Genomic DNA, 8,732 nt, shown 5'->3' on the forward strand with positions numbered 1-8,732 from the left:
CGTCGACGATATACCCGTTCTTTGCCATCACACTTGTAAAGGGTGAAACGGCTTTCATCGGAAAAGAGAACACGTCGCCAATCTCGGACTTGCCACCTGTATACTTGCCTTGCCCACCGCTGTCTGTTTTGGCGATGTCTGAGGGTCAGGACCATTCCGCGGAAAGGCCGGTAAGCCCTTATACCAGCTAATCTCAATCTTCGGGTCACTGTGCGACGACTGATACGATGCCCGAGTGCCGTAGCCGCCGTCGACGTTGCCGTCACGAACCTGTTCCGGAGATGGATAGTCCGGATGTAGCGGTCTTCTATGGGTGTAGTGACCCGTGGCCGTCCACTTCTCGGCCTGTCTTGAGTGCTACCAGTATTCCGGTAACGTGTGAACAGCCTGGAGATTGTTGCTGGGGTACAGCCGAACGTTCTGGCAAGATGAGCTTGGGTAGCTCCCATATCGCGCATTCCAATGGCTCGCTCTCGCTGAATTTGTGTCAGCTTCGGCATTTTTGCATGTGCTTTCAGTTACTGTGATATGCCAGCGTGTATCCATCCCATTTCTACCCGACTGGTGCACGTGCATGTTCGTGATTTTCAAAGATTACATGTTATACCTTTTTCTCGTGCTAGGGTCACGTGACTACATCTACTGACATCACTACCATTCTGCAATATTCTCGTGACTTAGACAATGTTTGCTTTGGATGTTTCATTGGAATTTAGACATGCTCAAATTCCCCAAACCAAATTGAAAACGTTATACTAACTTTTGCCCGTCAGTTTACTTAAATCAAGTTGTTTTTTAAAATTAAAATAGTTCTAATAAACTATTTAAATCGTATTCAAATGATAAATAATTCAGGAACAGACCATTTAAAGGTCACATGCAACCAAAAATCAAACATAATTAAAACACAATTATCACTTCTTCATGACATATAATATGCATTGCTGATTATGAAAAACAAATAAACAAAATTATAAGCGTATAATCGCAAATCAAAAGTGCAATATTTTGTACTTGGGGGTTTACCTCCCTCGAAACGAAGCAGCCGGGATACCGAACCCAGTCAGAGCGGGTGGGTGTGCACTCAAGTGTAACGGCTGGTTCATTAGCAGATGCCGCCTTCACGGCTCATTGTGTGTGTATATATAGAAAGTTGGGTTTTGTAAATACATGCTCATTTTTTGTGTATAACATTTTGCAATCAACAGACATCATAACATGTCATGTGTTCAAGTATCACACCTGCCTGTCTGTGTAATTACATAATGTGACAGAGACCGAACTCGGGCCATAAATCAATGCGTTTTGTTTATGGTGTATAGCCTGATTGGTGTTAAGTTCAAATTGCATGTGGTCAGTGATCGCAGTTGTGTATTGAATATTGTCATTAGCAGACAGGCAGGCAGACACACAGGTGTCAATAAACAAGACATTGAGTTTTGTCTGTGACAGCGACATATCTATATCACAGTTAGAAATTGTGTCAACTCTAAATAATGACATTGCTTTTGGCATCGAACTGAGAAAGTGACTCGGTAAGAAGAACGTGTGGTGAAATAGACAAATGAAATTATATAAACAGTTTATTTACTGTCATAACATACAAAAGCTCGCGCCTGTGAGATATCAACAAAACATTATGAAAATAGCTCACACCAAAGCCTTCACCGAGTATTCACCAGACAGCCCGCTTCCAAGTTGCGCGAACCTATTTCACTGCGCACGTGCTATGAGCGCAGCCCAGCTGTTGAAATCCCGTATTCCCAGAAAAGTCTGGGGAAAATTAGTGAAACGTTTGAACTCCGATTTCGCGCGTTTTTTCATCGCGTTATTTTTCAACTTTATAAGTTGAATTTGCATTTTGACGCTTTGTTTCGGTAAGTCCATACCGAAAGGTATCAGAATCTGCAAAGTTGTGTTTTACGTTGCATGTGACCTTTCCTGATAACGATGTAAGGAATTATGTCCAAAGGTTGCTAAATGGAATAGGCAAGTTATTTCTAGCAGCCATACAGTCAGTTTGTTTCCCTGTTACATCACGACTTTCAGCATTACAGTGAATCAGAAACTATTCACGTTTGAGCAAATTCTCAAAAACAGCCAGAAAAATACACTTTATATAGATGTTTATGAACTGACGATATTTAAAGACGCGACATAATCTCAAGAGCTGTCTTAGAATTGAACTTGATGTAATCCTGTCATGTTGTGGCATCCAAGGCAAGGAATGCAAGACCTTCAATGTCAGAACTTTCAACAAACAGCAACAAAGGCAACCTCTATCCCTGGTGTTACATGGGATAATGTTTCAACATCTAAAATAGAGAAAAGACACTTGCAGTAACACCTTCAGTTATTTCTGGTCATCAGAAAGTATGTTAAGTTGAAAGGAATTCTAAAAATATGTATTGCTGGAAAAAAACATCTGAGGGATATCTCTGTATATATCTGATGTATATCCAGGCTTATCTTTGCCGGGAGTTATGGGAATTATACCGTATAATGTGAGGAATTGGTTAGCTCTCAGATGTATCTGAACCTTGGTGTTTTTCAGTTCTTGACTTTTGTGTGCAGAGGTGTCCAAGCCATCAATGGAGCTATTAGAAGTTAAAGAGTGGCGAATGTAGATGGTTCAGTTGAATTGGCAGTGAGAACCTAATTCATTGCTTTTGAGGTAATCTTCAAACCGAGTCAAAGTAAGCGGACGTGGTGGCGGTTTGACCATTAGACAGATGTACTGCTGCTATTTGTTGAAGAATACATGGACCCGCGTTATGAATGCGCCCCGATCAGGATCATTGGTCAGCGCCATTACTCTGCTTGTGTGTCCTCCAAGCTATGGAAACATCCCCGCCCTAATACGTCCTGGATAACCTCATACATTGTTCCGTCATATCATGAAGTCAATAACGGCTTAAAGCACACAAGCAACAGCTAATGATTGGTAATTGCACTTTCTTCATTTTACTTTGTAAGATATATAATTTCTTGTGGCAATGATTATAAATGCTGCCCTAAAGGAACAGTTCAAAAGACTGATGTCAGATCAGAACCCCATTGATTAAGACTCTTGAAACCAATTTGTAAACATGTTGACAACGCCGTCTTTGTTGTGGTGTGTGTACATATTTGACACTTTGTATTTAATAGGGGTGGGTATTGCAGAGAATTTTCACATTGCGATATGTGAATGCAGATTTTGTTTTCAATGCTAATTGCAAATTGTTTTATAATTTTTTTCTTTCCCAAAAGTAGTTTTCTGTCATTTAAATTATATTTCAATTATATTCTAACAAGTTACCAAAAAGCAAAAGTAATTTTGGTCTTTTCATGAAATCAGTTTTCATAAGAGCCTAGCAGTAAGTCTAAAGAGGTGCTTGGGCATTGTGCGGTCATGTGACCCAGGGGCGGTGGGGTAGTCTAGTGGTTAAAGCGTTGGCTGGTCACGCAGAAGACCCTGGTTCGAATCCCCACATGAGTACAATGTGTGAACCCATGGTGTCCCCGCCGTGATGTAGCTGGAATAGTGCTAAAAGCGGCGTAAAACCAAACTCAGTCAGTCAGTCAGTCATGTGACCCAAAGCATGTGCAGTTCATGCAATCCAGCCCAATGGCATAACAGTGGAAGGCCTCATGGTGTACAGATGTGTGAATGACAAGAGTGTTGGAACACAAATGTAAGTTTATTTCATGTATATTTGAGTTTATCTGTCAATTCTGAAGGTTTGAGTAATGACTTATGTTGAGTATAGTATTTAATCATGCTTATGGTTATTGAGTAGGAATTTGGATTCTAAAGTAATGTTTGCATTTCATTGCAGAAATAATTCGATTCTCAATTCATGTTTCATTTGAATTATTATTCAGCCAATGTTACTACTAACATAGCAGTAATTATGCCTTAAAGTGATGCTGCTGTAAGTAATTTGTTTGAGAAACTGTTTTATGGTACCTTTTGTCAAAGCATATTTAGTAAGGTATGATTTGTTTCTTTTTAGTTTCTGAACCTCGCCATTTAATGAACCTCGACATTTAATGAACCTCGACATTTAATGAACAATGGTCTATCTAAAGGCTAATGGAAGAGACCAGCTTTAATGTTACCATAACTCATGGATTTGTGTAGTATTGTGCCGACAGTTTCTAACCGTCCCTTGACATGTGGACTTCAATGTCGTCAAGGTTATATTGCTAAATTGTCACCAGTACAACCAAATGCCACAACGTTAATAAATGACGAATATGCTTTAGTGAATAAACTTTGTTAAATGGTGTGAGTTTTTCGGATTTGTAGTTCTTGCGTCAACACGATATATTGCGATGCGAAAGCATATATTGCGATATGTTGCAATATATCGTATGACGGTTTTTTAAAACAAAAAACTAATAATAATCGAGATAATGCTTGATTTAAAAAGCACAAACACAACAAAATCACTATGCTTGATTAAATTCAATAAAAACTTTTAGTTATGACAAAATTAATGTAAATAATATTTGGCACAAATGAAAAAGGAACAGAACAATTTAAAAACGGAAATATCCGAAGATTTCCGAGTGTTATAAAGTTTCATGTCAAAATACCGATTTTCGATCAGCGTATCGCAATACGTATCGTTTTCTGAACCGGCAAATACCGATAAACCGGTTATATTGTGCATTTAATACACATATATAGAAGTCAAAATCAACAAATTGCACATGAAATACACCTTTAACATATTGAAAACGTTATTAAGTAATAAAAGCGTTACATAAAATACCAATGAATAACAATACAAGAAACTAACAAGAGCTCGTTGAGGATGTTTCACAGAAGATGGAAACATTTATAAATGTATTTACATCGAGTCACCGAATTCGGATTTACTATATCTGTTGCGAGGAACTGTTATATTTATCTGAAACAAATCGATATTTTCACAGACTGGAATAACATGTTTTTCCACTGACTGAATTCAAGCTTGCTGCCGGAATTTCTCCCTATCCCTGTCGATATTTTTACCCACTACGATAAGTAAGGATATATATATCCTAAGGCTTTTGTCGTCAAATAACATGCTATTTGTATCATTATTGCGTAATGTTATAATTTGCTCATTCGGGAAACTATCAAACCCGTTGGTGAAATAAACAATTCTTTGACGAAATTTGATTATTTTCTGAGGTTATTATTTTGTGACTAAATTCAATGTTCAAAAAAAGTTTGAAAATCAATATTTCCGTGGAGTATTCAAAACGTTCAATAAGTCATCTATCCCTGTTACGCATGCCGAAAAGATCTCATTTTATTTGCGTCTTTTCTGCAGTGTACCCACAATTAAACTCAATATATTCTGGAACGCAAAGGCTGACAAACTCATGATATCCTATATTTGATCAACTAATATGTCCGTGTTTTGCATTGATTGGAATGTGGGCGGTGGCCTGAGTGGTTAAAGCGTTCGCTCGTCACGCTCATCGCCCGGGTTCGATTCCCCACATGGGTACAATGTATGAAGCCCATTTCCGCTGGTCCCTTCGTGATATTGCTGGAAAATCGGCGAAAAGCTAAACTTACTCACTGGATTTGAACTCCTCTAAAATCCTAACGTCATCCCTCAGGGTCATCAACAAAGTACGCATTTAGGTTGATCTGCACTTGAACCAGTTTAAGGATGTTTAGATTGCACCTGGGCCACATGACTTCAGAGTGAGTGAGTAAGTGAGTGAGTTTAGTTGTACGCCGCTTTTATCAATGTTCCAGAATATCACGGCGGGGGACACCAGAAATGGGCTTCACACATTGTACCCATGTAGGGAATCGAACACGGGTCTTCGACGTGACGACCGAACGCTTTAACTCATTGGAATGAACCTTTGATGGTCAATTATGAAAAAGCCGTGACAAATCCCATTCATCCACATAATGTTTGTTGTTTACAATATTATACATATTTCGAAACTCAAACTGGATGTCTGGAAATATGTCAATCATGATGTCCTTTAGCGGCATTTAGAAGTTGTATATAGATGTCCAGGATATTTTTATGGATTAAACTTCTTGTTTATTTCACCCACAACGTTTCGGGACCATTACAGTTTCCTTCATCAGTTCACCGTTTCGGGACCATTACAGATTCCTTCATCAGTTCACCGTTTCTGGGACCATTACAGATCCCTTCATCAGTTCACCATTACAGATTTCTTCATCAGTTCACCGGGACCATTACATATTCCTTCATCAGTTCACCGTTTCGGGACCATTACAGATTCCTTCATCAGTTCACCGTTTCGGGACCATTACAGATTTCTTCATCAGTTCACCGTTTCAAGGACCATTACAGATTTCTTCATCACCGTTTCGGGACATTATTCCTTCATCAGTTCACCGTTTCGGGACCATTACAGTTCCTCCGTTTCGGGACCATTACAGATTCCTTCATCAGTTCACCGTTTCGGGACCATTACAGATTCCTTCATCAGTTCACCGTTTCGGGACCATTACAGATTCCTTCATCAGTTCACCGTTTCGGGACCATTACAGATTCCTTCATCAGTTCACCGTTTCGGGACCATTACAGATCCCTTCATCAGTTCACCGTTTCGGGACCATTACATATCCCTTCATCAGTTCACCGTTTCGGGACCATTACAGATCCCTTCATCAGTTCACCGTTTAGGAACCATTACAGATTCCTTCATCAGTTCACCTAATGAAGGGATCTTCTGGAATGGTCCCGAAACGTTGTGAGGGAAATAAAAAAGAAGTTGAATGCACAAAAAATATCTTACATATATCTTGTCCATGCAGATGGTATGAGTAAGGGGTGGTCAGTGTTGGTGACTTGTTCCACTATATGTCTTCACACTCCGACTTCATGGGGCCTCGGTCAAATGTAGCCCTTGATGGATACATTTTATTAAAAACTTAGCTAACAACGAAATGTTTCTTTCCATGAATTGAAAACGGTAAACATCTTCCTGAGGAAACCCGAAAAATCCATCGTACAAATTCCAACGTTCTTACTTGGCGTTTAAGCTGTTTAGTGTCGGGATACCGAGTGTATTAAATTCAGTATGCAAAGGGTGGAACCACAGCGTCAAACACAGGGTATAGGTTTAGAACAAGGAATGGATTGAAACCAGTGTTGTTCATGTTGATTTAAACATGCCTGTGTTGATAACAATTTATGTCAATATTGTTTGTACATTATATTTGTTTGCTATTGTAACTAAGACACAATGCTATGACAGCGCCGTTTTGATGCCTCGCATCAAAGTGTTCTTGTCACTCGTCTATGTAGTAGAAATCCATACACTGTAACCCACGATAAAAGCGGAATCTTAGAAGAGTTTCCTATACTTGTAAAAATGGCTTTGTAACTTTTTATTGTGAGTGAGTGAGGGTTTTATGCCACTCTGAAATATGGCTGCGCATCAATAGGAACCTAAAGCAGTGCATATGCCCCAATATATATAATATAGGCCAAAATATTGTCGAAAATGTGTGAAACTGCCTTTAAGATTGCAATACCGAAAAACCAAACTCAGTGACCTGTTATGGACAAAGAAATGTACCGAAACCTACATACCAACATACCAAGGACCAGTGAGAGCAATTCAGAGCAGATGCTGAAGTGGCTGAAGTGACTTAAAGTGGCACCTTGAAGTGATCTGTACTAAGATTTTATAGCTGCCACGCGCCACCTTATTAATCAATCTTCTGAAGCTGAATGCATGTTTTCTTGTCTGTTTTTTAGAATATATATGTCACAAAAATAAGGCCTTTCCTTCTACTGATCCCCTGATAATTACCAGATGTGGTTTTATTCCCTGAAGCTGTGGTATAGAAGTCTGTACACAAAGACAAACAGTCCCTCGAGGAGAGTTCTGATGACATGTTCAACATTTTGACTTCCTGTTGGTGAAGAGGTGAGTGAACGCTAGATCCTCCTCAGCTACAGAAAAAAACCCACTGATTTCGATCGCATCAAGTCAACAGATATCATCGAGAGGTTCTAGATGTTTGCTGCTGCTGTTAGTACTACTACTACAGCTGCTACTACTACTACTACCGCTGCTACTACTACTGCTGCTACCACTACTGCTACTGCTGCTGCTGCTGCTACTACTACTACTACAGCTGCTGCTGCTACTACTACTACTACTACTGCTGCTGCTACTACTACTGCTACCACCACTGCTGCTGCTGCTGCTGCTACTGCTACTACTGCTACTTCTACTACAGCTGCTGCTGCTACTACTACTACTACTGCTACTTACTACTACTACTGCTACCACAGCTACTACTACAGCTGCTGCTGCTGCTACAACTACTGTTACCTACAGTACTGCTACTACTAGCTGCTACTACTACTACTGCTACTACTACTACATCTGCTGCTACTACTACCGCTACTACTACTACAGCTGCTGCTACTACTACTACTACTACTACTACTACTATCACTACTGCAGATATATAGGACATTTCATGTTATAAGTTAAATATGACGTACGCCACTCGTGAAAACAGAACTTTTGTCAGATACATCACTACGCACATGAAATATTTTATTTATTATATGCTTCCAGTTTTGTTTAAACAGTTATTCCGAGAAAATTCGATTAACGAAATTAAATTCTCCGAATACAGATAAGACATCTTTCGGTATTCGAAAATGCAATTAAATCGATATAACACATATCTGCGTAGCTGCTATCTTTTTATTTATTGTCACTGGTTGAAT

This window comes from Haliotis rubra, unplaced genomic scaffold (assembly GCF_003918875.1).
Source record: "Haliotis rubra isolate DU_JTF1 unplaced genomic scaffold, ASM391887v1 Scf698, whole genome shotgun sequence".
Taxonomy (NCBI): domain Eukaryota; kingdom Metazoa; phylum Mollusca; class Gastropoda; order Lepetellida; family Haliotidae; genus Haliotis; species Haliotis rubra.